Source organism: Oryza glaberrima, chromosome 10 (genome assembly GCF_000147395.1).
Source record: "Oryza glaberrima chromosome 10, OglaRS2, whole genome shotgun sequence".
In the NCBI taxonomy this organism is placed as follows: domain Eukaryota; kingdom Viridiplantae; phylum Streptophyta; class Magnoliopsida; order Poales; family Poaceae; genus Oryza; species Oryza glaberrima.
In genome coordinates, this window is record NC_068335.1 from 15,199,248 (window position 1) to 15,226,506 (window position 27,259).

The window sequence follows — 27,259 nt, forward strand, 5'->3', positions numbered from 1 at the left end:
GGTAACTCTACTCCAAACAGCGGGAGGGGCAGAGCCACTTTACGCTCCCAACAATTCCCTAAAGGAAGCGACGGCCGCTAATGACCACAACCGGCCCTCCAAAAGGATGGGCTCTAGAACCACTGAGACCGAAGAGAGCACAGAATCAAAGACCCTGGAGTTACGTTCCTTCCACAGTTGCTTTGAGACTAGGAGGACCAGGGAGTCGAAGCTGGCACGAAGATGATCAGGTAAACAGGCCCTAGAAGATGGCCATCAATCCTGTAGCCAGCTGCCACGGAGGGGAGAGAGGACAGTCCAGCCAGGAGGCGACAGCACCCGTAACCAGACCTGACGAGTGAACACGCAGTCGAGGAGGATGTGGTTCGCCGTCTCAAGCTCTTGAGCACAAAAGGGGTAGCCTGAGTGGCTATCAATGCCACGCTTCTGGAGGCGATCAGTTGTCCAACAGTGCTACTGAAATGCAAACCAGAGGAAGAATTTGCACTTAGCAGGGCCCTTCGCGTGGGCTAGCTGGTTAGGATACTCAGCTCTCTGAAATTGTTTTCAGGCGATGTTCAAGCATGCGTTGCAGGCGAGCAAGAATCAGGCATTCGGTGATGGGGCGCGAGAGGAAGCGCGCCGTGAAGGCATTCAAGTTCTGTCTCAGTCTCTCCGATTTTGGGGCGACGGCCTCACCTAGCACCTACCTACGCAAACGTATCGTTTCTGGCTGGGATCTTATCTCTCGCCTCACATACGGAGCCGAGCGCATCATATGTACTCCCTCCGCCCCATAAAAAACCAACCTAATACCGGATGTAACACATCCTAGTACAACGAATCGGGACATACTTCTGTTCAGATTCATTATACTAAAATATGTCACATCCAATACTAGATTTGTTTCTTTCGGTACAGAGGGAGATGCGAGGGGCCGACGTCTCCTTCGGCTTGACAGGGGTTTGTGGTCAGAGTCTCGGAACGCTCACCATGGAGGTCGCTGCCTGGTATCATTGGCAAACAGAGCATGCATGATGCCACGAGCTACTACGTAACATTGCCATTGCGAAGAATTAAGTATAGTGGCAATGGGTGTGTGGCTTTAACCCCGTGTTTAATCCCTAACACACTCGTAATTAGGTAACATTGTCATTTTTTTTTCTCATTGCCGTTGCTCTGTGTGCCCATGCAAGTAGGGGTGGAAACGAGCCAAGCCAAGCCTGGCTCGGCTCGGCTTGCAATGGCTTGCAACAAGCTAGGCTTAGCTTGGCTCAGCTCGGTTAGGGAAACGAGCTAAAACATGAGCTCGGCTCGGCTCGTTTCCTGGCTCGAGCCAGCTTGAGCTGGCTTGCAAGCCTTCCGTTGAAGCTATATACTTTGTAATCATTAAGAAAAGCAATAACAAAATCATCAACATGTAAAATTAAAATAACTTTATATATTAAATTCATCAAAGTATAGATGATAAATTATATATTGACAAATAATAACTCCATTAGAAAATAAAATCATCCATATAAATACATGATGGTCTAGACTCACGAGCCAAATCAAGCGGCTCGCGAGCCAGCTCGGCTCGTTTCAGAACCGAGCTGAAAAGAAAGCTTGGGCTTAGCTCGTTTGGCATTCAAGCCGAGCCGAGCTAAGCGAGCTCGAGCTGAGCTCACGATGGAGCTTATTTTTTCACCCCTACGTGCAAGCGCCAGGCAACACATGAACGGCACCATGGTAGGCTTTTTGGCCGTTGTTAGGCCTCATGGGTCATATATGGGCTGAATGGCCATGACCGCCTCATACTTCGTATTTTTATTTCCGGGGAGGATATTTTAGTACCACCTCGCTAACCAAACGTTAGTTGTCACAAAATATATAGACGGGGGATGAGAACATCATCGGTCGAACATGATGATATGCCATTGGTAGTGCAGTGGTTATGGTCTGGGTATTGTTGCACATTGCTGCTTGCTTATCCCTTAGTTTTGCGCTTTTATTCTTCTTTCTGACAACTTTACCGATTTAGAAATTAGAAAATAAATTTCTTTTCTAAATATTTTTCTTTTCGTTAGTGACAACTTTACCGATCTAGAAATTAGAAAATAAATTTCTTTTCTATCCTTTGGAAAAGTACTAGGAAAATGCCGGTAGAGGTTATCACAAATCAATTTCATCAGTAAGAAATCGATATTGATAAATAGAGCTCAGAGAGTTAGGTCAGGTGGTCATCGGCAAGGTTAGAGAATGCTAGTAAAAATTGGAATTGTGCCAGTAGTGAAGAGGATGGGCTAACCAATGTACCCCTCCACAACATGATGGAAGTTAAGTTGGAGACGAATCTGCTTTCATGTTTACCTAGGAATTTGCGGCTAGAAATAGAGTCACCTACGAAGGTCACGAAGGTCCAAGATGAAGAATTTACTATCATCGGGACTGGTCCTTTTGAAAATTAAGAGGCAGAAGAAGATAAATGAATAAGATCTTATTACTTTACTCTATTTTTTTGTTGAAAGTATTCATGCTAATTAAACTTCATACGGCAAGCATTAAAAAATGAGTGATAAACTGCAGACATCAACATATCCAAGCTCGTGTCGCTTGCCCACGTCGAGAGAGTTCGTCCCACTGTGTGAGTAACTCTAAGGTACTACCATGCTCTAGAGCAGTATTTGGCAAATGGCAAAGAAAAATAATTTTCCACCCATTTTTAAATCCTAACCATTCATTCTCTCTATTCCATTTAATTCTAACCTTTCATTCATTTTCTAATCCCAATCTCACTCCCTATTTCCCATTATCCAACACTTCATTCATTTTCTAATCCTAATCCAATCCCCTATTTTTCATTATCCAAACATACTTTAGGAGGAAGAAGAAGATGAAAACGACAAAATTATGCTTTCTCGAGCGACACCTATTTCAATGATAAAAAAAAATAAACGTGAAAGATGTAAACTCCCTACTACTCTATCAATAGTTCAATACAGACAGAGCGACGTTGTACTCATTTTATTTTCTTGAATGAGTACAATAAAAACGTTGGTTTTGCGGTCACTGTTTATTTTTCCGGTAAAGAATCTGACCCCGTACCTGATACTTCTTTCGTTTTCGTTTCTATAAGATGTTTTGACGTTGGTCAAAGTTAAACTGCTTTAAATTTAATCAAATTTATAAAAAAATAATAATATTTTCGATCCAAGATAAATTTATTATAAAAATATATTTAAATATTAATTTAATAAAACTAATTTAGTAATGTAAATATTACTATATTTATATATATATAATTAGTCAAACTTAAAACGGTTTGACTTTAAATTTATCTATATAAAATTAGTCAACCTTAAAACAGTTTAACTTTAAATCAGTTATAAACCGAGGGAGTAGTTAATTAGGACTATAATTTCACCGCCGATTAGTTTTAGAGTTTTATGTGAAGTGAGTATAGCTCAACTGATTAGGTTCTTTGTGGTGAAACTAGTCTGCCCTGATCTAAATTCTAGATTTGATACGGATGCTCGTATTTACGATTAATTATTCTTTCAGTGATAAATGATATACAAATCGATAACAAAGTGCCTTTACGGCTAATTGTTTCTTCGGCTGTAGGCGACGTGCCCATCACAGCAAGTTGTCTGTGATAGACTTCGTCTGTGCGTCGTTTGTACTGTGTTTCAAAACTAACTTTTTTCAAAATTAAGAAACAAGTGCAACGGTATAGCAAAAGCACAGATGAGAGGCAGGGCAGCACACAGTAAAAATGTTTATTGACGGCGCTTCAGGGTTGAAACTTTGGAAGCACAAATTCAGCACTCAGCAGGAGCAACAATGGTAAAAAAGTCTCTCTCTCTTGATCTCTTTCGCCCTCGAAAGCTGGTCTTCCGGATGTAATGGCGATCCATCATCAGTTCAGTTGCTCGTGCGGTGGCCGCCGTCGTCTTCGTCGCCGGCGTTGGAAGAAGGCTTGACGACCATGATCGGGCAGCTCGCGCGGTGCGCGCGGCGCAGTAGTCGCTCACGCTGCCCAGGAACGCCCTGCGCGACGTACGCCGAGGAAGAGGAGGGTCACTGACACTGACACTGACACGAACAGCTAGGAGGTGGTGTGTGCGTGTGCGTGTGCGTGTGCGTACCTCTTGATGGCGCCGAGGCCGCGGCTGCCGACGACGAGCAGGCCGGCGCCGGCGTCCTCGGCGGCGCGGCACAGCGCCTCCCGGGGCTCCCCCTCCACCGCCACCGTCGCCGCGGCCACCCCTCGCCGCTCGCAGACCAGCCTCGCCCTGACGAGCAGGTTCCGCGCGTTCTCCGCTGCGCCACCCGCACCGCTTCCATCATCGACGCCGCGCCGTACACCGCCGACCCTGCGCGAACACCCGTAAGCAGTCACACCCCCACCGTTGAGAAAGCCGAGCATTGGCTTCCCCGTCTCGACTGACTGACTGGCCTGGGCCGACGGGGAACATGACGTGGTGGAGCGGCTCCATGGCGTGGACAAGCACTAGCTCCGGCGCCGCCGCCTCATGGTCAGGCCGAGGCACCTGCTCCTCCTCGCCGCCGTCGCCGGTGGCGGGGGAAGAAGAGGTGGTCGAGCACCCAGGCCAGCGCGCGGTGGCTGCCACGGCTGTCGACCTGTCGTCCACCGCCACAAGCACCTTCATCTGCGAATTCTTAATTTCTTTGGACTGATCTCGCCGAGGTGATTGGAATGGAGGCCAGTGATCATTTATAACAGGAGTCGGCATGCGTGCCGGTGGAGATGGAGGTGATGTGTTTGGATGAGAACATCGGTGGCGCCGGGATGGCGTTCGTGCGTGTCTGGAGATGGGGGCAAAAAATAACGTGTAAAATAGTTAGATAATATCAGATTAAGTAAATTAATGTGGTTTATGATAATTTAAATTTAAATAGTATATAGATTGATGATTCAAACGTAAAAAGTAAGCTGGTATGACTTTATAGAAGAAGAAAAGTAGGGAGATAGTTTGGATCGTAGATTAATCATCTAAAGGCTAAAAACAATTGATGTGATATGATTTAATTAGAGGGAAAAAGGAGAAAGATAATTTGGACTATAGATTAATCATTTAAGCATTAACTAAGTGAGGATGAACTATATAAGTATATAGAATATCATAAAATATAATAAAGATATACATTGAAACATTATGTGAATTATATTGGATGATAATTTAACATGTTTGTATTTGAAAAGCTCTTAAATTATAAAAACTATAAAGATATAGCATGTTTGCATGATGTTTAAATGTGATGATTGTTAGTGGATGATGATGTGGCATCTTTGCATGTAAAGCTTAAGAAGTTAGTGGGGGATAACTTTATAGTAAGATAGGATATGTATATGTATATATGTATGTATGTATATGTATATATATATGTGTGTGTGTGTATATATATATGTATATGTATGTGTGTATATATATATATATGTATATGTATGTGTATATATATATATATATGTATATATATATGTATGTAGTGTGTGTGTATATATATATATATGTATATATATATATATATGTATGTATATATATATATATATATATATGTATATATGTATATGTATATGTATATGTATATATATGTATATGTAAATTAACTGGTGCTACATGAAGCATTGGCTCCAAGATCAAATTGAGTATATACCCAATTTGAATGAGTATGAATTTTTTTTAAATGTTTAGGTATGAAGATTAACTTCTTTACTAACAAGTTCAAACAAGTTTGAATTGAGTTTGAATTTTTTTGGTTAGATTTTGGTTCTTGGTATATAGCATCCAAACATATAATTCGTTAGGTATGTAATAATAAATTGTGAAATAAAGTTGAGTTTGAGTTATTTTGCTGTTAGGTATTAGTATGAATCAAATTTATGTACCTATGTATATACTCACAATTTAAAAAATTTTAAAAATTTTAAAAATTTAAGAGAATTTGTGTGTTTTATACCTTGGAGTCCGGACACCATGGAGTCCCATATGTGTATCCTGTATGTAAATGTGTGTGTATATATATATATATATAGACATATACATACATATACATATATATATATATATGTATATATATATATGTATATATATGTATATATACGTATATATATACGTATATATATGTGTATATATACGTATATATATACGTATATATATGTATATCTATATGTATATGTGTATATATACGTATATATATGTATATATATATATATATAAATATATACATATGTATATATACATATATACATATGTATATATACATATATATATATAGAGGATGCCGATTTGGGGCACCATGATGTATGGGCTCCAATTCTAATCACCGTTAGATTTGATCTTGATCAAATCGGTTGATGTGGGTATGATATTTACAGGTCTGCCCATTAGTAGTTTCTGATATGGAATCAGATATACTTAGATGAAAAGGTACCGGATTCATAGGCGTAATTAATTATGGATGGTAATGATGTTTAATCACATGCACACGATTGAGTATATGTCATTTATTTCCGTAGATAGTGTGAAAAGGTTATAAATGAAACCTTTTTGTATAGTATTTTTTTTAATGAAAGGAAGGTAAATATACTCAGGCAATTCGTGTGAACGTATCTGAAATAATAATTTTCTTCGTGACTTTGGGTACACGACATACGTACGCAAATATGCTGTTTTGAGTAGCACGGATCATAAAGCAGATAAATGGTGGATACAATTGGAGCCCATACTCCATGGAGCACCACATAATTTACCCATATATATATATATACATATATATATGTATATATATATATATAGCAAATCTATTCTACACCCCACCCTTTCTAGGGCCCAAAACCCCCTCCCACCCCGGTCAAAGGGCGGTCAAAGCATCCTCCCGCCGGTCAGACCTCGGTCAAACCCGCCCACTCACTTCCCCCCACGTCCACCTCTTTGTTGTCCTCGTCTCGCAGGAATTGCGCAGTAACAAGACGACCATCGTGCAGTAACAGAGTTACTCTCTCGCAGTAACAATATTATAACGTTGTCAAAATATAGTGATGACGGTTCTAGTTTTGTAAAGTTTTTTTTTAAAGCATTATGGTGGAAACGGTTCAAAAATATAATATGTGATACGAGAGATACGATTGTTTAAAGATTAGAATTTCAAATAATCCACTTGTGTTTAGTTTGCTACTATGTATCTTTTGTGTTACTCACTTGCCTCCACGCCCACCTCTTTGGTGTCCTCGTCTCGCAGGAATTGCGTAGTAACAAGACGACTATATTATAGTAACATGATTATTTACTCGTAGTAACAACATTCGGTAGTCTGTAGAAGTACCGTAACTACTATATACATGTTCTGTGTTACTACAATTTTCACAGGATGTTACTGTCAAATTGGCAGTAACAACCTATATATTTTTGCAGTAACAGCCTATGTATTTTTTGCAGTAACGTGACGTGTTACTGTTACAACAATGTTACTACTAGAACATAATAAAAAATTATAAGTTTCACAACAATATAAGTGATTTTCTCTCACAAAGTTTGAATAGAGATATATAAAACTGAAGCAATAAACTCTAATCCATTGGGTAAATTTGTTAATAGAGAGTTTCTTTGAACCATGAGGTCATGGGCTTTGTCACTTTAATTTTAAATTTTTTCTTTAAGGTAAGATGAAAAAAATTTAGAGAGAGAGAAGCCGTCGGGTGAGAAAAAAAATCAGACGAAGAGAGAAAAGAGAGAGAGGGAGAGAGATCGATCGATCCGAGGGAGGGGGCGCCGGGAGAGGGTAGAGAAGCGAGAGAAAGAGAGAGAGGGAGAGAGATCGATCCGAGGGAGGGGTGCCGGGAGATGTGGGAGAAGGGAGGGGGCGCCGGGAGAGGAGAGAGGGGAGAGATCGAGATAAAGAAAAGGGGGGGGGGGCGTCGAGAGAGAGGGGGGAGGGCGGGATCGGGGTGGGCCGGGTGGGTTTTGGGTGGGATGGTTGAGTAGGATAGGAGGGGTGTGTAGAATAATTATTCTAAGGAGGAGGTGTAGAATAGAGCGATATATATACATACATACATATATATATATATATATACACATACATACATACATATATATATATATACATATATGTACATACATGTACATATATGTACATATATGTATATATGTATATACGTATGTACGTATGTACGTATATATGTATGTATGTATATATGTATATATGTATATATAGGTATATATGTGTATATGTATATATAGGTATATATGTGTATATGTATATATAGGTATATATGTGTATATGTATACATATATGTATATATGTGTCTATGTATATATATGTATATATGTATATGTATGTATATATATATATATATATACACACGGTGGCGCTACACACAGGCGCTGCGTGCCATGAAACTATATGGCGCCACTCATAACGAGAAAAGACTGCCAGCAAACAAAACCAACAGATTGTGGAGTTAAAAAATAACTTGCGGAAAACGTGGCGCAACGTGAAGCAAACAAAGCCGAATGTGAAGTTAAATTTTAACTAATACTATGTTGGGTGATGCGCTGTGGTGATTTCGTTGTTGAGTTAAAATTTTACGTATGTTCTGGCTGTGGCTGTATGAATGAGCCGTCATTAACTTAAATTACGAGTTGGTGGTTATGTAGTTAAAAATTTACTGGTAGACGATGACCGCTGATGAAAAATAACACAGTTATTTTGCAAATTCTTTTTTTTATGGATGTGTGTTGTTTCTGATGACAAGGAATGTGAATTAAATTTTAACTTATGGTAAACTGGTATGAGTAGATGAAAAACTTTGACATTAGGCGGTGGTGGCGATGTGTGACATAATTCACACTTTATTATTAGAATTTTATTGTTTTGATGCACATCTCCCGGAAATTACGCCGATGGAAATTAACTGATCATTAATTCACCGGATAGAAATCAACTTCATGTTGCTGGATCCATCGGTCCAAAAACTGCGAAATCCTAGCATGCATTGATTTGGCATTAATTCGATAAGCTGTTAGAGGAGGCCCCGGAATAAGCGGAATTTTTTTCATGCGATACATCCTGTTGTTGTGGATAATGAACAGAGTCCTAGATCCGAAAATAATGCTTGTACACCTAAATTTAGTTTTCTCTCCACAGGGAACGGAATTTCTGTTTCTTTTAGGTATGGTCAGATTCAACTCTCGTACATCACTTAGTTACTTTTACTGACGAATTACAAATAGTAAATATTTTACTCCAAAAATTACATATAGTAATTTTTTAATTGTCAATATACTAATATGTAGATTGCAATTTTTTTTGCAAGATGTCCGGATGCATCTAATCATATAGGAATCACATGTATTAGAAACTAATTACACACAAATAATGCGATAACACATCGGTGAGATCAAATAACAGGACAACGTCCAACCAAAATCAGGAAAAATAATTGATTGATGGTGTTGTTGATCCTGGTAGCTTTCTTCTCCTACTGGATCCGTTGAATGGAAAAAAAGGTGGCTCTCGGTGGTTTCCAGATTGACAACAGAAACAATGGGTGGTGGCCGCTCCTTCCGCCGGTGAAGAAGATGAAAATGGAAAACTCGGAGAGAGGCATGCTCGATGCCGCCGTCTCCATGGATGCTCGCGGCTGCTCCATGGATGCTGGAGGACAAGCTCACCGCCGCGAAGGTCGCCGCTGTCTCGCCTCCTGCCTGTAGTCTTCACCCGTGCAGAATCCACGCGGGAGGAAGGGGGCGCCGGATCCACGGATGGCGAAGCCCGCAACCGCGCCGGATCCGTGCCGCCATAGCCGGATCCGTGCGCATGGGGCGCAAAGCGGCGGCCGGATCCGCCGCCGCATCGCCTCCCGCCGATAGTCACCCGTCGACGTCGCACATGCCACCATCGCGCCCGTCCACGCACCTCGGCGCCACCGGATCCGCCGCTCCTCCTCCTCGTCACTCCTCATCCCAGAACCGCCATCGCCGCTCCTCCTCGTTGCCAAGCCATCACCGAAACTGCCTCGCCGCCACTCCTCATCCCCTAATCGCCGTCGCCATTCCTCCTCTCTGTACAAGGAACCACAAGTCGTCGTTGATCCGTAAAATGTGGAGAGGAAAGAATGGGTGGACGGTTTCTACGATGGGAATCCGTAATATATATAACAGATAGAGTCAGTATGTCGAGTTAAAATTTAACTGTGTGGTATGCATCAGATCGAGTGCGCGTAGGGTGGGTAGCTGAGTTAAATTTTAACTGTGTGGTTTGCACCAGATCGAGTGCGCGTGGGGCACGGGTTGGGTTGTGGGTCGTTGAGTTAAAATTTAACTTGCGCGTGGGGGTGGGTGGTTGAGTTAACATTTAACTGTGTAGCTTGCGCTACAACATGCTATTTATTCTGCGACAGAATCATTTTGTCGCGGATCGTTGAAAATCCATTGCAATTCACCATCCGTGATGGTTTCAGATTTCATTGTTGATTGAGCGTCATTGATTAAATCGACCGACGATTCTTCAAAACCGTTGCGGATTGAAGCGATACGTGACGGTTTTTGACCGTTGAAAACAGTCCGAGGCCCAGTCAGCCCAGTCCAAAGCCCAGTTTTAGCGACGAAAATAAACGTCGCGGATTCCTGCTGACATGGATAGTGACGTGGCTGCCAACGTGGACGCTGACGTGGCTGCCTACGTGGATGATGACGTGGCTGCTAACATGGGCCATTTATTAATGGGCCGATTTTAGAAGTGTACCACTTTTGGCCCAAAATTTTGGCCCGTAAACATTTCAACCCACAATGATTCCTTCTCGAGTGATTTCAGCCCACAATAATTCCTACTCATAGTGATTTCATCCCATAAACATTTCAGCCCACAATAATTTCAGCCCACAACAATTTCAGCCAAACTATTATCACAACAGAAGCAACCAGACCATTTCAAAGCAGCCCAATATCCATACAAAAGCAATACAAACAATCTCAAGTTTCATCTTTCCATCAGAAGCATGCAAATCATGAGTCTAAGAGACGCAGCTCATCTTGCAACACCAGGAGTACAAGCTCAACACAAGAACAATAAGTCTAAATGACAAAGAACAATAAGATAGCTCAACCATGAGCATGTTGAATCAAAACAGCTCAACCAGAAGCATCTTGCATCAGAACATCAGCTCCAGGTTGGTGGTGGAAATTCTGGATGTAGTCCCACCAGTTCATGCCATCCTCTAGCTGCTTGCAAGATGAAAAACCAAGAATGTAAGGGAGTGAACTAGCAGTGCAAATAAGCCTCTAGTAGTGTGAATAAACGAAGAACAACAAACTCTAGCAGTGAACTAGCAATGCACATACCATTAATTCAATCAACTGGTCGATGTTGACCAAGCATAAGCTCAAGTTTCGCTTCCAAGTCAGCCTACTTCTTCTGCATCTCCTCCATGTCCCTTAACCTTGCTTGTTCTGTTTCATAAGCTTTCCTTTCCAAATCATCCACTTTTGCACGAAGCTCAACATTTGCCATCTTCTCCACTTCAAGTTGTGTTTGGACATTTTGTACACTGGACCTCGGTCTCGCAGTCTGGATCCCCACGTTCTGAAGGAACATATTCTTCTTGGTGCTGTCATCTAGCACATCAACTACAACTTCAGTCGCCGACTTGGGTTCTTCACCTTCTTCTGGTGGTGTAGCCAATTGTTGTTCCATTTGATTCTAGCAAGAAAGCAGCAAAAGAATGTTCATGACCATGAAACCGTCTAACAAAGGGAAAGAACGTCATAAGAGTCGAATTTTTTTATCTAAACACTTGCAAACCACTAATTACAAATGTGAGCACACAACAATTACATTTAATTATTTAGGCAAGATGCTTATATGCAGCGATATGTTTCCCTCTAATCAGTAGCCCAACAAACTGGCCGCTGAACTGATCACGTTAGCCTAACAACCCACCTCTAAAATTGGTTAGTTGCATCATTACGGGGAGTTTTCTCCATTGTTCAAATCTAATTCATACAGTAGTACATGAAAATCATAGGGTTTAATTAGGGTTGCATACGGCGAGTTTCTTTCATTGTTCAAATCCCAAAGAAAATACAAACAGCACGGTATTATACTACTAAATTTTCAATACTAGCGATTCATACACACACCATCTTCGTGTCGAGGCTACCGTCATGGCACTGAGCCAAAGCTAACAGGATAAGAAATGAGGAGCCCATATCATGGACAGTACAGCACCAGGTCAACCGGATTTACGGTGGTGATGTGGGCAGGTTGTTTAGAAGTAGAATTCCAACTTTTGCGTGCTCACATTTGTAATTAGTGGTTTGCATGTTTTGTGATAAAAAAAATCAGTCATAAGAGAGTTGACTTACGATAGCCAATTGTACATTAGGCATGTAGCCTTGTTTTTTCTTGCTGAAGTGGCACTTCTTGAACAAATCAAGCGCGTCAGGTTCCTTATCCTCAAACTCACCTCCCTAAGAACAATGTTTATATGGAGCAAGATTACTTGATTGGTCACGACACATTATAGCAAAAATTTAAAGAAACAACAAGTTCACATAAACAGCCAGTTCATTTAAGACCCAACAAGTTCACTTAAGAAACAAGAAGTTCACATTTAACATCTATATTAACTACCAGAATAGCAAGTTCACTTGAACAAAATTGAACAAGAAGTTCACTTGAAAAAAATTGAACATTTATATTAACTACCAGAACAGACCTTGTACACCTATGAATGAAACTAGAAACATTTGTATTAACTACCAAAACAGAACAAAATGGATATGTAAGCAAGTGACATTTACTATTGACATGGCTAACTTACCAAATTTTCTACAAAAACTGGGTAGCTACATGAGCCAGTTGTAGCAGGGAACTTGACCTAGGCCCGGTTCTCCTTGTTATTTTGGCATGCCTCCTACATCATATACACAGTACAAGTTATTACACAAGTGCCAAAGTATCATGTACATCGCAAGAGTTGGTTTTCATACCATTTTTTTGGGAGTCTTCCATGATTCCACAAGTTTAAGCCAATCTTCATCACTTGTCGATTTCACAGGTGAAGTTTTGGTAACAAGATGCAGTGGAAAAGGATCAAAATAATCTTCCTTCAACCGGTGTCGTTGTTGGCAAATTGCACTCTTCATCGTTTCAATACAACCATTGTGAACTGTAGGATCATCTGTGTTGATGTTGAACTTTGCCTATTCAGATGGAAAAACATATGTATAAGAAATAGAATATCTGAGATGGAAATTACAGTAGCACATGTTATAAAAGAGAGGAAACAAGCTGAGTAGCTGCTATGATGGCTTGTCTACTATGCTGCTAGAAATCAATGGAAATAACAAAAACTATACCTAGCTACACACTGCAAAAATCAAGAGATGAACAACCTGAGAGAAGTTGTATGTACAAGTGCATTTTTTTTATACTTCCACATAAAGGTAATAGGCAAAAGCTGCAGATAAGTAATAAACAAAATGATTTCCATTTCAGCAACTTAACATAACAGTAAGCTTGAAGACATGTCTAGGCAAGGTTGCACTAGCCACACATAGTATGCACAGTTCAATAATGCAGAAAAAATAGGCACAGATAGATTTGAAACTGGAGACACAAATGGGGGTAAGGCCTTGAGAATGTACTTACACGAAGGCATCCCAAAAATTTTTGAATAACCGCAGGTCTACTCTTGTAATCCTTCCAGTGTTTGAACATAGGCACATGACCCCTTACTGCAATATTGCATTCAGTTGCAAACTTTGCAGCAATAATAGGTGTAAGAGGCCTGATATGCCCTTCAGGTATGATAATTGGCAGCTTCCCACGACGAGCTCTGTTTATCCTCTAGAGGCCACGTCCCATATTAGGTCCTCGGTTCCATGGCCCCTCTGCTCCTGGTTGTAAATGATCATTGAAATTGCAATTAGCATTCAGCAATAAAACTAGTCAGGTGATATGCAAATAATGAGCAAACAATCACCTTCATGGGTCATCTGGTAGTCACCGTCATCCATGGTGGTGTTGTCCTCATGCTGGTGAAAACCATCTAGAATGGCAGGAAGTAAGAATGCATTCATCATGCAACCACCAAAGTAGCAGAAAGTAACAGTGATACATAACACTCACCTTCATTGACCATATGGCTGTGACCATGACCATCAGACTGGGGATTGGCATCATCTCCATCATCTAAAAAGAAGCAGCATGTTAGATTGCATTCATCATGTAATCAAAGGTTATAGAATTACAACAAGAAATATGGTACTAGAAAGCTCCACCTTCGTTGGCCATATGGATGTGACCATTAGACTGGGCAATGGCATCACCTCCATTATCTAGAAAGAAGCAGCAAGTTAGATTGCAGCAATCATGTAATCAAATATTCTAGAATGACAGCAAGAAAAATGGTACTAGAACTCACCTTCAGCAGCAGGTTGTGTGTGCTCTGCAAAGTTGACAACAGTTTCAATAGTAGGTGGTGAGGGTGGCACAGGAATGTTGTCACTTGCTGGCAGACTTGCATCAGGTTGTGCAGTGCTTTTCTTTGACCATGTACATCTAGTAGGTGGTTGATCTGCATAAACCCTCTTACGAGGCCGAAACTTGACTCCACAAGGAGCATCTGAAGCATTGTTGGTTTTGTTGCAACCCTTCCTCTTAGAGCCCTGCTAGAAATAGAAGCATGGATTACTGAATAGAGTATGCAAAGAATTATACTACATTAGTAAACACTTTATAATTGAAGCCCTGGGAATATGGAAGAACTATCACCGTTGCAGTGCCATCTGATATGTCTCCAGCAGTATCATCTTGTAAAGGATCATACTCAGATCCCGAGTCTTGATCTCTTGTTCTTTCATATCTCTCCATGGACATCAATAGGGTGCTCAACTACATCAAAATTGAAGCTCTCTCCATGATGAATCCACCGAGTATAACTACTGTCCATGCCATTCATCAAAATGTGCTTCTTCACAAGGGACTGACAAAGATACTTCTGATTCAGGCATCTAGCACACGGGCACAAAATTTCAACGTTCTCACTGAATTTTCCTTGAATGAAGCTCATAAACTCTTTGACACCATCAATGTGTTCAGTGGAAAACAATCTGCCATGAATCCAACTCCGATCCATCTAAGAAAGCATCGCAGAAAAACACACAAATCAACAACTTTACACTAAATCAAATCTATACATACAACAAATTCAAAAAAATTTCATACCCTTGAACGCCTAGGATGCTTCAGCCACTGCAGCCATCACCACTGGCACCAGTGACCCACCGCAGCGGCCAGCAGCAATGGCTCGTGCTAGAGCCTGTCGCTGGACGACGAGACGCTCGGCGTCACGCCACGCCGGCGCCACGCTTGGCGGCAATGGCGGGCAAGCTTGTGATGCCGTTGATGTCGTGGCGGCGAGATGTGGTGGGCGGCGACAACAGTGTGGCGGGGACCGTTGCTGGGATGGCGTGCTAATGGTGGCAACGGCGGCACGGGCACGGACAGTGGGGTAATAATGCCAACGGCGAACGGCGGCGGCAATGGTGGGCAGCGCCGTCACGCACCGGAATAGATCTGAATCGGGGCAATGGCTGAATGTTGTTGTTTAACCAGCGAGATTTTCAAGTATATAAAAGTTAAAATTCAGAGTACCAGCAAGACCGTATTTGTAGCTCAGTGGTAACGCAGCCGCCTCTTAACATTCAGGTCGTGGGTTCGAGACCTGTCCGCCCTTTTTATTTTTGCGCGTCGGATTAAATCCCGGGCGCGGTTGACTGGGCACGCGCGGGTGACTTGGCCGGGGGAGCTGGGTTTATTTTTTTTCAGTAAATAAATGATTTACTATAAAATAATTTTTTTCACTACACACTACCACACCCTAACGCATTGTGTAGTGGTAGGTCACTTTATTGATGGAACTCAAGATCGGGGTTCAAACCCCCCATGTTGCAACTTTTTTTTTTGGGAACATGATAATTTTTAATTTATGTTCGCGACGGATTTGTGTAAACGTTACAGTGTTTTGGGCCGAATCGTGACAGAATTGATAAAACGTTACGGTTTTTTGGGCTTAATATCCATGAAGCAAGTTGCTATCGTTTTCTTAAACCGACGCTAAAATTCTATCACGGAATAAATAGTATGTTGTAGTGTGCACCAGATCGAGTTCCCGTGGGGGTGGCGGGGTGGTGGGTCACTGAGTTAAAAATTAACTACGTGGTTTGTTTAAATTGAATGTGCGTGGGGTGGGGCAGGGGGGTTGATTGTGTCAGGTGCCATCTAATACGTGGCGCCTGTAGCGCCATATGGTAGTTATATATATATATATATATATATATATATATATATATATATATATATATATATATATATATATATATATATATATATATATTCTTTTTGGCTGCATGAATTGGCCCTATATAAATGTCACTTGATTTGGGATAAATGTTTGATAGATGAACAATCATTTTTACCACATGCATTGGCCGGAGTAGAGGAAGTGCTAACTTGCTAACTGTTGGAGATGGATTTTTATCATTCGGGGGACGTCCCCTCATTTTGTGCATGACGTATAAATATGTGATGTCATTCTGAAAAACACGTAAATTTAAATTTGACTTATACAATTAGAAACAAAAACAACAAATTTGACTGCGAATCACACGTTCTATTCAGAGTTAAATTTGTTATTTTTTGTTTCTACTTATATAAGTTAAATTTAAACAACATGTTTATGGAGTGTCATATCATATATTGACATGTCTTAATAAATTTTTATAATTCTTATTACTTCTTAAACGACATGAAAAACAGGAAGACATCCCTTCAAGGGATGAATAGAGTTTCCCCTATGTGTTAAGCCTTCATGCGTGTAGTTTTATGATACTCCATCCGTTTTATATTATAAGTCGCTTTGAGTTTTTTAAATTCAAACTTCTTTAAAGTTTGATTGAGTTTATAAAAAATATAGTGACATTTATAGCATTAAATTAGTTTTATTAAATCTAATATTGAATATATTTTGATAATTTCTTTCTTTTATGTTGATTCAAGTCATCATGTCATAATTTTAGTTTTTTCATAGAAAATAAATAGATTAATAGATAAGCTTGATTTTCTATTAAAAATTGTTAGATTCTGTTTATGGCAAAGAAATTAACATGGCCACTGAAATATATAGATCAGTGAAATTGGAACAAGTCAAAATTATCAGCTAGCTTGAACTCGTGATGATATTGGTTACAGAAACAACTTAAAAAACTCTACGGAGAGATCCAAAAGTAATAGTAGTAGTTACAAAATCCAAGAATTTTTATGAAATGTGAGTGAGTGCATGATTTTGTCATCAACTCGATCGAATTTTAATAGGCTCAACTGGCGCGCCTCTGAAACTTGGGCCTCATGTAAGCCCAGATCTTGTGGAGAAAGTAAGCTACTGTCACGACCAGAAATAACCCAACGGACGTTCCTTACGTGCGTGTATTATTCCTTGTCCCAGGAGACAAGGTATACCAAAAGTTGATACAATTCAGAGTTTAACAAGCGGAAGCGTAAATAGATAATTTATTACATGGGCGGCGAAGGCCCAGCACACAAGAAGACAAACGAAAAACAGCGGAAGATTAGGGCGACAACCACAGGCGCTTGACGGCAGGCACGAGCTAGACACCAAAGCCTTCATCTTCCAGGAACTCCTCTTCTAGGTTTGGGAAAAATTGAGAAGACTGAGTACAACCACCGTACTCAACAAGACACACCCACAAGTGCAGAATAAATGCAAGGGAGTACAAGGGAGTTATAATATAGGGGGTTAGGGTTTGCAGTAAACAGCATTAAAGACACTTAGTTGCTCAAAGCTATTTTGTAAATATGATCCTAGAGCTATACAAGATTATTAATCAAGGCCGTGAACCCACACGAACCTGCCTTAACCCAAGGCCTACGATGATTCAGACCGAACTGGCAACCCGACCCTGGGTCCTAGCTCGTCCCAAGCCAACCCAGGCCAACCATTCCACATTTTAGTTGTTAAGCAGGTTTTAAGAATTAAAACACTAACTTGGGTACATTGCTCGGCTTGCCCATAACCGAGGGCGCGGCTATTCGAATAGATTATACTCTGATCAGAGGTGTACATCTTTACCCACAAGACATGTCTTCCTCACGTGTAACCACGTGCCACATACCACCACGGCATACAGACGGAAGACATGACATAGTTTCCAACCCATCCTAACCATAGACAAGAGTACCGACCCAACCCCACTTACGGCCGGAACCTCCGGGACAGGTAGGCAGGACTGAGCCCCTAGCAGCAGGACACCAGCCCTGTGCCATGACATCTCGACTATCGGGCCGCAGCTCGTGTAGCCTTCATTTGCCCTAGAGATGTCCATCGACCCCCGACTTCGTCCATCTCCATTCGTGTACTTTTGTTTATAACTAGACTGAGCCACAAACTAAGCCTTACCCACTAGACATGTGGAAGTACGGTAGTGCTTTGCAACAGAGGCCCGAAGACCGGTCCTTATGTGGCCGAGGTGCTACTATCAAAACCATGCACCCCGAGCCCAGCCTAAAACCATTTTGAGGATTTTGAATAGAGGGGGAGGTGTGAATCCAAGTCCACAATAATCCAACCATTCCATAGTGTCCAGGTGATATGAATATTCCCAAAGTCTAGAGTTGTAAAACCACCTAATGTTGCCTAATTAAACAGTGAAGCATCTACCTAAGTTCATACTAGTGGAACCATAAATAGAGTACCCACTAGTTGGGGTTTTGTTTATTCTAGGGTGAACAAGGTAATAATAACAATACCAATAATAATAAGGTCATAACAAAGATAAGTAGGCATGGCTAAATAAAATAATGATAACGCGGGAATTTAAATAAAGCGATAATGCATTAATTTAAATCAAAATAATTTTATAAACTGGGATTCAATATGTTCAAGGATGATGTGACTTGCCTTGCTCACTTTCCCAAACGTCGGCTTCAACCTCCACGAAGAGCGGATCTTCCGAAGCTGCAGCGTCTACACGACCAACGGAAAAGAAAAAGGCTTTTACTCTAATAAACTCCATATAACAAGCAGGAACAAAGCACAAAAATGGGTTCTTGACTTCTTAAGGAAAAATTAGAGACTTGAACGGTCCAATTCTGAGTTCAAATGGCCAAGTTATGGCCATTTGAAGTTTATATGCTCTTTAAATGAATATTTACGAATTTCTTCATTTAAATTTTAATTTAAAAAGGGTTTTATTGCGTCAGCCGAGGGGGGAGGGCGCGCGGACCGGGTCCACGGGAGTGGGGCCCACGCAGCAGCCTCACGGTCCACGGTGGACCGGGTGCACCCGGGCTCACACCGGCCGGCGCCGTGGGCCCCACGCGTCAGCCGCACCTGAGGGCACGGGCGGCTGACGGCCGGACCCCACGCGGCGGCCACTCGGCGCGCCCGAAGGCGGCCACGACGGCGCGGTCGGCGGGAGGCGGCGCGCCCGCGCCCCTATGGTCGCCGGCGGCGGCCATAAGCACGGCGTAGCGGCGGCCGAGAGAGGGGAAGGGAAGGGAGAAAAGAGGCGGCGGTCCACGGCTCACCCTAGGTCGACGGTGACGACAAAAAAGGCGACCAAAGCGGAGGAAGGCGGCGGCGCGGCTCGGGTCGACGGGGTCGGCGGCGTTCCGGCGGTCGGCGAGCTCGGCGAGGGGGTGGACGGGGTCGACGGCGGTGCGGCGAAGCCAGAGGAGGCGACGCCGGGGCGGGAGACGGTCCCGGCGAGCGGAGAAGGCCGGCCGGAGGTCGTCGGCGACGGAGGAGAGAGAGGGCGACGGCGCGAGCTCGATTCCGGCAGGGAGACGGTGCGAGAAGGGGCGGAAACGGGCGAGGGAGGCGCGGGGAGGGTTTATATAGGGTTGGAAGGGGGAGAGGGCGGCCGGGGAGGAAGGAAACCGGCGCGGGAGGTCCGGCCGCCATCCATGGCGCCGGCGAGATTTGCGGGAGCAAATCCGCCCGTTTGAATGCGAGAGAGAGAGGGAAAAATGGGGGAAAGGGAGAGGGGATCACGGGGAATAATTCCCCCCACTTTATTGCACGCGGGGATGGCGGGATGCGGCGGATTCGGCGGCGGCGGCGGCGCTTGGCGCGGGCGGGGCGGCGGGAGCGGCGGGAGGAAGGGGATGATGGGTGGGCCCCACCCGTCAGCGAGGGTGGCGGACGGGCCCGCCCGTCAGCGGCGCGCGCGCGGGGAGGGGCCGAGTGGGCCGCGGGGGAAGAGGAGAGAGGGGGAGGGAAGTGGGCCGAGCCGGCCCAAGAGAGGGAGGGAGGGGTTTTAGGGTTTTTTTCTTTTTATAAAACCTTTTTAACTTTGTTTATTTCTTAACAATTATTATTTGTGCTCTGAAAATTCCACTAAAATTTATTTACACATTTTAGGCTTTTAGGAAATATACAAAAATCCTCCAAGCCTTATTTGACTTTTAACTTTGCACATTTTAATTTTTGGAGGCTTTCACACGGATTTTAATTATTCTAGGCATAATTTAAAGGATATATATTTTAGGGTCGTTTTGGGACGTGACAGCTACGGCCCAGATGGAAAAACGGTTTGCGCCGCGTAGCTTATCCTAGACGTCAAGATTGGATGCAACGGTGAAGATTGTGATTTCTATGTTTGCAACACATGGCTCATTTTCATATGTTATATTTTCTATATGAGATACTACTCCGTCTAAAAAAACCAATCCTAGTACGAACTTGAACACGTATATGTCCAGATTCGTAGTTAGGATTGGTTTTTATGAGACAAAGGGGTACACATGGTTAATATTAATATTTATATAACCTAATAATTACTTCCTCTATTTCGTGCTATGAAACGTTTTGACTTTTTCTAAATCAGACTTCTTTAATATTATCCAAATTCATAGACAGATATAGAAACATTTTCAACACCAAACAAATAAAGAATCAAAATATATTCATGTTTTCATAACATTGAAAATCTTTATCTAACCACATCGGGCATTTGAATTTTGCCATGGCTCAGGCCGAATCCTAATGTCTACCTTGTTAATTTTGCCTCCCTCATTTTCCGGAGAGAAAATTGCCTTCTCCAATTGACAAGCAACAATGTTAGAAATTATATCCTCCAAAATATTAGGACAGCTTTGGGTTAAATACTGAAATTCATCTGTTTCTATGATCTTAGCCATTGCTGTTGGGGAGCTAAAGAACTCGATGCACGCCTTGTTCAGACGACGACAATTGTGCTTGTCGGTTAGCACCAAGAGGGTTGCTACAGAGTCAGCATCGACGTGGTTACTCAACCTTTCTTCACATATAACCTTTAGCCTTTCTTGGCTATATTTGTCCGCCGCAACAAGAAGATGCTGAGCCATTGTCGTATCTTCTTCTTGATCCATCTCTAGCAACGTGTCCATGTAGATGAAGTTAAGTAGAGCTTTGAACGCTTGTGCATCCATGTCATTTATATCTACCACGTCGTTTACGTTTGCACCCTCCTTCATCGGCCCAAAGTGCTCCGCCACAAAGACGGGCGAGCGCACTGCGACCACCAACCGGTGCACGGCTAAGGTCACGCCGCCAACTAGGAACTCTACATCTGTGCACCGTTTACTTGAGAGAAGATCGCCGTAATGCAGGTGCATGTCCGACGACGGTGGCACCACGACGATGGGTGGCGGCGGTGGCGGCACTTCCTTGGTGATTACCACATGGACCCCGATAGCGAAGCAATTGTTTTGGACATGTCCCGATTTCTCCAAGTCGTCCTTTGCAATGAAGTTTTGAACCCTAGGTCGTTAGCCATGTCATCTTGGTTCGAAGTGCTTAACAGTCGAGTGACACGGCTGTGAGATGGCACCGGTTTCCCGTGCTGGTCGAGCAGGCTAAAGGTAGCCTGCACCATGGCAGCCTCGGCGATGTCATCGTGGAGAACGAGGTAGATAGAGATGAAGTCTTTGCTAATGTTGTTCTTCCCATGTGGGTGGCAGCAGATGTACCAACTGCGGCCTCCCACATTGAACGGGAAGGAACTGAGAGATCTATAACGGTGGACTTGTAAGGTGCCAGAGAAGCCATCGATCTTGAGCACGTGATAGGCTTGCATTGTAACGACGGAGGAGACGGCGGCTGACCGTAACGGGGTGGGACAGCCGCCGCTGGTGACTTTGGATGCGATGCTCGAAGTCGCCATGGTAGGAATAGGATGCTGGACTGAAATTTTTACATTTTGGTCCTTTTTGAAAACTTATTTTACAAATAGACCCCTAGAAAAACTTAAACCGGAAATGATCCTTTTTGGCACGCCAGAGTGGCTGGCGCAGTCCCCCAACATGGCGTCGTCCCCCAACATGGTGGTGCCAGACAACATGGCGTGGCGCCCGTGCCACCGTGGCAGTAGGGTGTTGTGGCCGTGCTGACTAGGCAGAGGGGGACGCCAGCCACCTTGGCACCGCCCCTTATACCACGGCGCCAACATGGCTGGCGTACCCCTCCGCACCCTCATCCCTCCCCACCTTCTGCCTCCGGCCGACGGCTGGCGCCGCACCCCAGAGGGCGGCGCCAGCCACCCTGGCGCTGCCCCCTTCCTACCCACGCCCTTCTGCCTCCGGCCGAAGGCTGACGCCGTCCTTCCAGACCGCGCCGACCATGGATGGGAACTCTAAACCCTTTTTGAGACCATCCACCTGGAATGGTTCTGGCAACTGATGTAGGTTGATGCCGCCATCTAGTATAGCACCCTGGGCATGTGTTAGGTCCCTAAACTCAGGAATGTCTGGTTTCCTCCCAAACACCTTCTCAAACGCACGACATTCCTCTAATGCTAACTTGTCATTGTTAGTTAGTGGAGGGAATGGACGGTCATCATCAGAGTCTTCAGCAAATTAAACATCATATTGCTCAACAATTGCCTCCTTGTCAACCTCCTCTCTATTGACTTCTACTAAGACAGAATCGTGACCACCACTCAATTTGACAATAAAGTAATTATTTGGATTCACATATTGGCCTGCTACTTGCGTCGGGTATTCAGGGTTGCCTCCGTATGACGACCAATGTACACTCTCCGACAAATGTTCACTTAGATTAAGCCCCTCTTGTACTAACTCCCTTTTCATCTGCGTCGCTGCGTCCACATCATCACTACCACAATGTCTCTTTGATGGTCCTGCCTCCCCTAAATCATTTCCAAACAATGGTCTTTTCTTCTCTCCTTCCCCCTCCAAATCTTCTCATACCAACTCAGTCTTACTTGCACCCCCTTCACGACGAGAAGAATATGTCACAAAATTCTTCTCAATGTAATGATAAGAAGGAGATTTGTTTAGATCCAATTTTTCTACGGTACGTACCAACTTTGATGCAAACACCTCTAGAGATCTAAACTGAGACTCTTTTACCAAATCAAAGTAAACTTCTCATTCCAACTAACCTATCACATTTAATATATACTTATGCCCTTGACCAACATCGTATCTTCCATAAAAATGAATCTCCACATTATACTCGGTCCATCCAAGAACTTCTTTCACTCATGACCTTAGTTCATCTAGAGTTGGGTGGGTGGAAAACAAAATGGTCTTCAATGACATATCCTCAAACTCAACATGTGCACCAACGTAAGGTTCCACCACTCTACCACCGTAGTAAATACGAATAAGTCTATCCATATACACCAAAAACCAAATGTAACTTTGCAACAAAAATTAAATTTTCCTTCCTAAACGTAGTCCATCAAATTAAAATTACTTTCATGCCTCAACCCTAATTTTTCATCCATCCATCCGACCAAACCATCCAAAAATTAACATTACCACATATATGGTTCAAAAAATCGTGACACCAATGAGTACATTGCAAACATGTAGCACTACAACAAGCTAATTCCAAGAACAAATGCTAAAAATCACAAATTTGGGCAAAAAAGGGGTTCTAGATTACCCTCCGATCTACAAATTCAACTAATAAAAACGAAAAAAAGAGGGGGGGGGGGGGGAATGGAGGAGTCTACCTTTCTCTTCGATTTCCACAAAAAATCCCGCGAAAAACGAGTTCAAATTGAGTGGATTTGAGGTGGAGAGGTTAGGGGGAGATAGGGAGAAGAACAGCAGCTCGCTGCTCGGGCTGGGTCTTGGGCGAAAATGGGAGTGGGGAGGAGAAAGGTGGTGGGGCCACCCACGGGGTTTAAGGGCGCGGCCCACAGAGGAGGGGCGCGCCAGCCATGCTGGCGCCGTCATATGAGGGGCGGCATCAGGGTGGCTGGCGCCCCCTTTCTGCCCAGTCAGCACTGCCACAACAGTCCTAGTGCCACGGTGGCACGGGCGTGGTGCCATAGTGGCTGGCGCCACCATGTTTAACAGGATATTCTACACATCAAATTTTTCAAACCGGATGAATAACTTCCCTAAAACAACCTGAAACGATTTTTATCCTACTTAGCGTACACGTGACAATTCAGTTAGAAAATAATACCCCTCTACCCTAAAATATAGAAAGTTTTAGCCTTTGGCAGGAGTAGAGAACAGGGATAAAAGACTTGGTTGCCTCGGAACAAGTGAGGTATAGGCAGAACTGGTTAAGCTATATATTAAAGTGAAGAGGTAGTAGGGGTGGTATGGGTAGTTTTAGTAGTAAAAGTCAGATTTTATAAGTACAGGTTGGTATATTTAGGACAAAATTTAAACTATAAACAAGTTATTATATTTTGAGAAGGAGGGAGTAAAAAAAATGGGCTTCACATGTCACAGTTCCTTTCCTCTCTTTCTAGCTTCCCTCTCCTTCGCCTTCCATCTCTGTCTGTACAACAACTGGAACTAAGAGAAAATCTTATGAAGTCTTAGAAAATTTTGTTCTTCCTTTTCATCAAAATTAGAACTTACCATAAGCATTGCATCATTGCCTCATTTTTAAGTGCTAATATGCTAATACCCTTTACTCTATCACATTGAGTGATGTTATCAATTTCTTCACATCATGCACATATAACCCTCTAAAGTAGCAATATATAATTGGTTAAAAGTTATATTAAACTTGATGCTGACTATGTTTTTCTTAAAAGAATATTATGGGTCTCACAAATTGTAGGGAAGCAGGGTTTAGATAAATATCCAAATTATGTCAATGTGAACCAGTAAACAGTTTTTTTTCTAAAAAAATATTAAAAAAAGAGCCCCTAAACATTCTATTAGGAAAAAAAGCACCTTACTTTTAATGTAAACTTATCTGTTTTTTTTAAAAAACTAAATCTACGTTTTCTTTTGGACGATAAACCGAATCGTAGATAATTGCTTATAGAATGGACTGTATAGTATATATATAGTATAAAGCCAATAGATAGCTTAGAAAAAGTTATCCAAGCTATACCGGTTAAGAAGATTTTTACACAATGGAAAAAGTACGAATTGCCCCCCGAACTATCACGGTCGGCTGAATTCCCCACTGAACCCGAAAACCAGACATGACTCACTCTGAACTTTCAATACCGAATGAATTGCCCCCCCCGACCCAATCCAGAGCGGTTTTATTCTACGTATCATACGCGTGGCAGATCAGTTAGCATTTTCTTTTTTTTAAACATGGTGGGGCCCACTTGTCATACTCTCACCTCCTCCTTTTCCTCTTCCCTGCTTCCTCTCTCTCTAGCATCGTCACTCGTCAGGCGTGGCCACGCGGGTGCGAGTCGAACAACGCCGGCAGCCGGCGTGAGAGGGCAGGCGGTGGGTGGCAGCGTGGGCAGTCGGCGCACGAGGGACGGCGACGAGCGGCGTCGCAGTGCTCGGCGACGACCTCCTCCGCGAGATCCTCCTCTGCCTCTCTTCCCCCACCTCACTAGTGCGCGCCACGCTCGTGGGAAGGTCCTTCCTCCGTGCAGCCCGCGATGCCGGTTTCCTCCGCCGCTTCCGCGCTCGCCACCACATGTTGCCCCCGCACCTCCTTGGCTTCCTCTTCGTCGTCCCGGGCTTGAAGCCGCTAGTCTTCCTCTCCACCGCCTCCGTCTCCGCCTCCGCCTCCGCCTCCGGAGTCCGGCCTCGTTCCTCCTCGGTGTCTGCTAGGCCTTCGCCTAGTGGGAGCTCCTGGACTGCCAAGATAGGCTCCTCCTCCTACGCCACAACCACGGCGTCGCGATGAAGCTCGCCGTCACTGACCCCGCACACCACCTACCCCCGCACTGTCGCCAACCGCCCGCCCCGAATGCCCTTCATTGATCGCCCTTTGCAGGGAAGGAGAAGAAGGAGGACCGGGTTGTCCCGCGTCCTTCCCTGCCGCCACCTCCGCGTCCTGCGCCGTCGTCGCCTCCGTGACCACTCCCGTCTTTGTGTCCCGCTCCGCCGCCCGTTGCTCAACGACAGAGACGAGAGAGAGAGTGTGTGCTGAGAGAGAGGAAGAGACAGAGAGGGGTGAAGAGGGGAAGCGGAGAGAGAGATAGAGAGTATATATGACAGGTGGGCCCCACCATGTTTTAAAATGGAAAATGCTGACTGGATTGCCATGCGTACGCCATGTAGGACAAAACCGCTCTGGATTGGGTAGAGGGGGGGGTAATTCATCTTGTACTAAAAGTTTAGGGTGAGCGATGTCTGGTTTTCGGGTTTATGGGGTAATTCAGTCAACCGCGATAGTTCGGGGAGAGGGTAATTTGTACATTTTCCCTACACAAATCTTAATTTTGAAATGTAGCACGAATACTCCTGTTGATGGTATATAAGTCTCCTTGCCTCTTGCTGCCTTGCATGTCATCACCACTCGAAGTACATGTCATATATACTAGCATGTTGACCGTGCGTTACAACGAGATTTTAATTGATGAAAATGATTATTAACCTGCTATTATCATGATTTTCTATATACATTTTCTCTCAAATTCTATATATATTTGTAATTAATATTTGTGTCCTATGATCTCACAATATCATTTTTTATCACAAAAAATAGATATGGTGGGAGGGGGGGGGGGGGGGTAGTTGACATGTGGTTCTCTTAGCCCCACATGTCATTTCTTCACTTCAAAAGGGTAAAGAGTTGGTGGTGAGAATGGTGGCAGATTCACCACTACTTTATTTTCAGAGGAGTATACATATATGTACGATGCAGGACTTAAAAGTTGATATATAATATATAATTAAGTTTACGAAGCACATGCAGCTAGCTCGTGAGTACGAGCGACAAAAACTGATTGGAACATATAATATTCAAAATCTTCAGCTAAAGTACATCTGGATACCTCAATTTGTCAATTTG

At 43.3% G+C, this 27,259-nt stretch overlaps 3 pseudogenes; all 3 read right to left on the minus strand.

The window, feature by feature from the left end:
* Positions 1 to 3,885: 3,885 nt before the first annotated feature.
* On the minus strand, positions 3,886 to 4,634 carry LOC127785680 (uncharacterized; annotated as a pseudogene).
* Positions 4,635 to 11,117: 6,483 nt separating this feature from the next.
* LOC127785890 (uncharacterized) lies at positions 11,118 to 14,862 on the minus strand (annotated as a pseudogene).
* A 6,144-nt stretch (positions 14,863 to 21,006) lies between these two features.
* On the minus strand, positions 21,007 to 22,214 carry LOC127786117 (BTB/POZ and MATH domain-containing protein 1-like; annotated as a pseudogene).
* Positions 22,215 to 27,259: the final 5,045 nt, after the last annotated feature.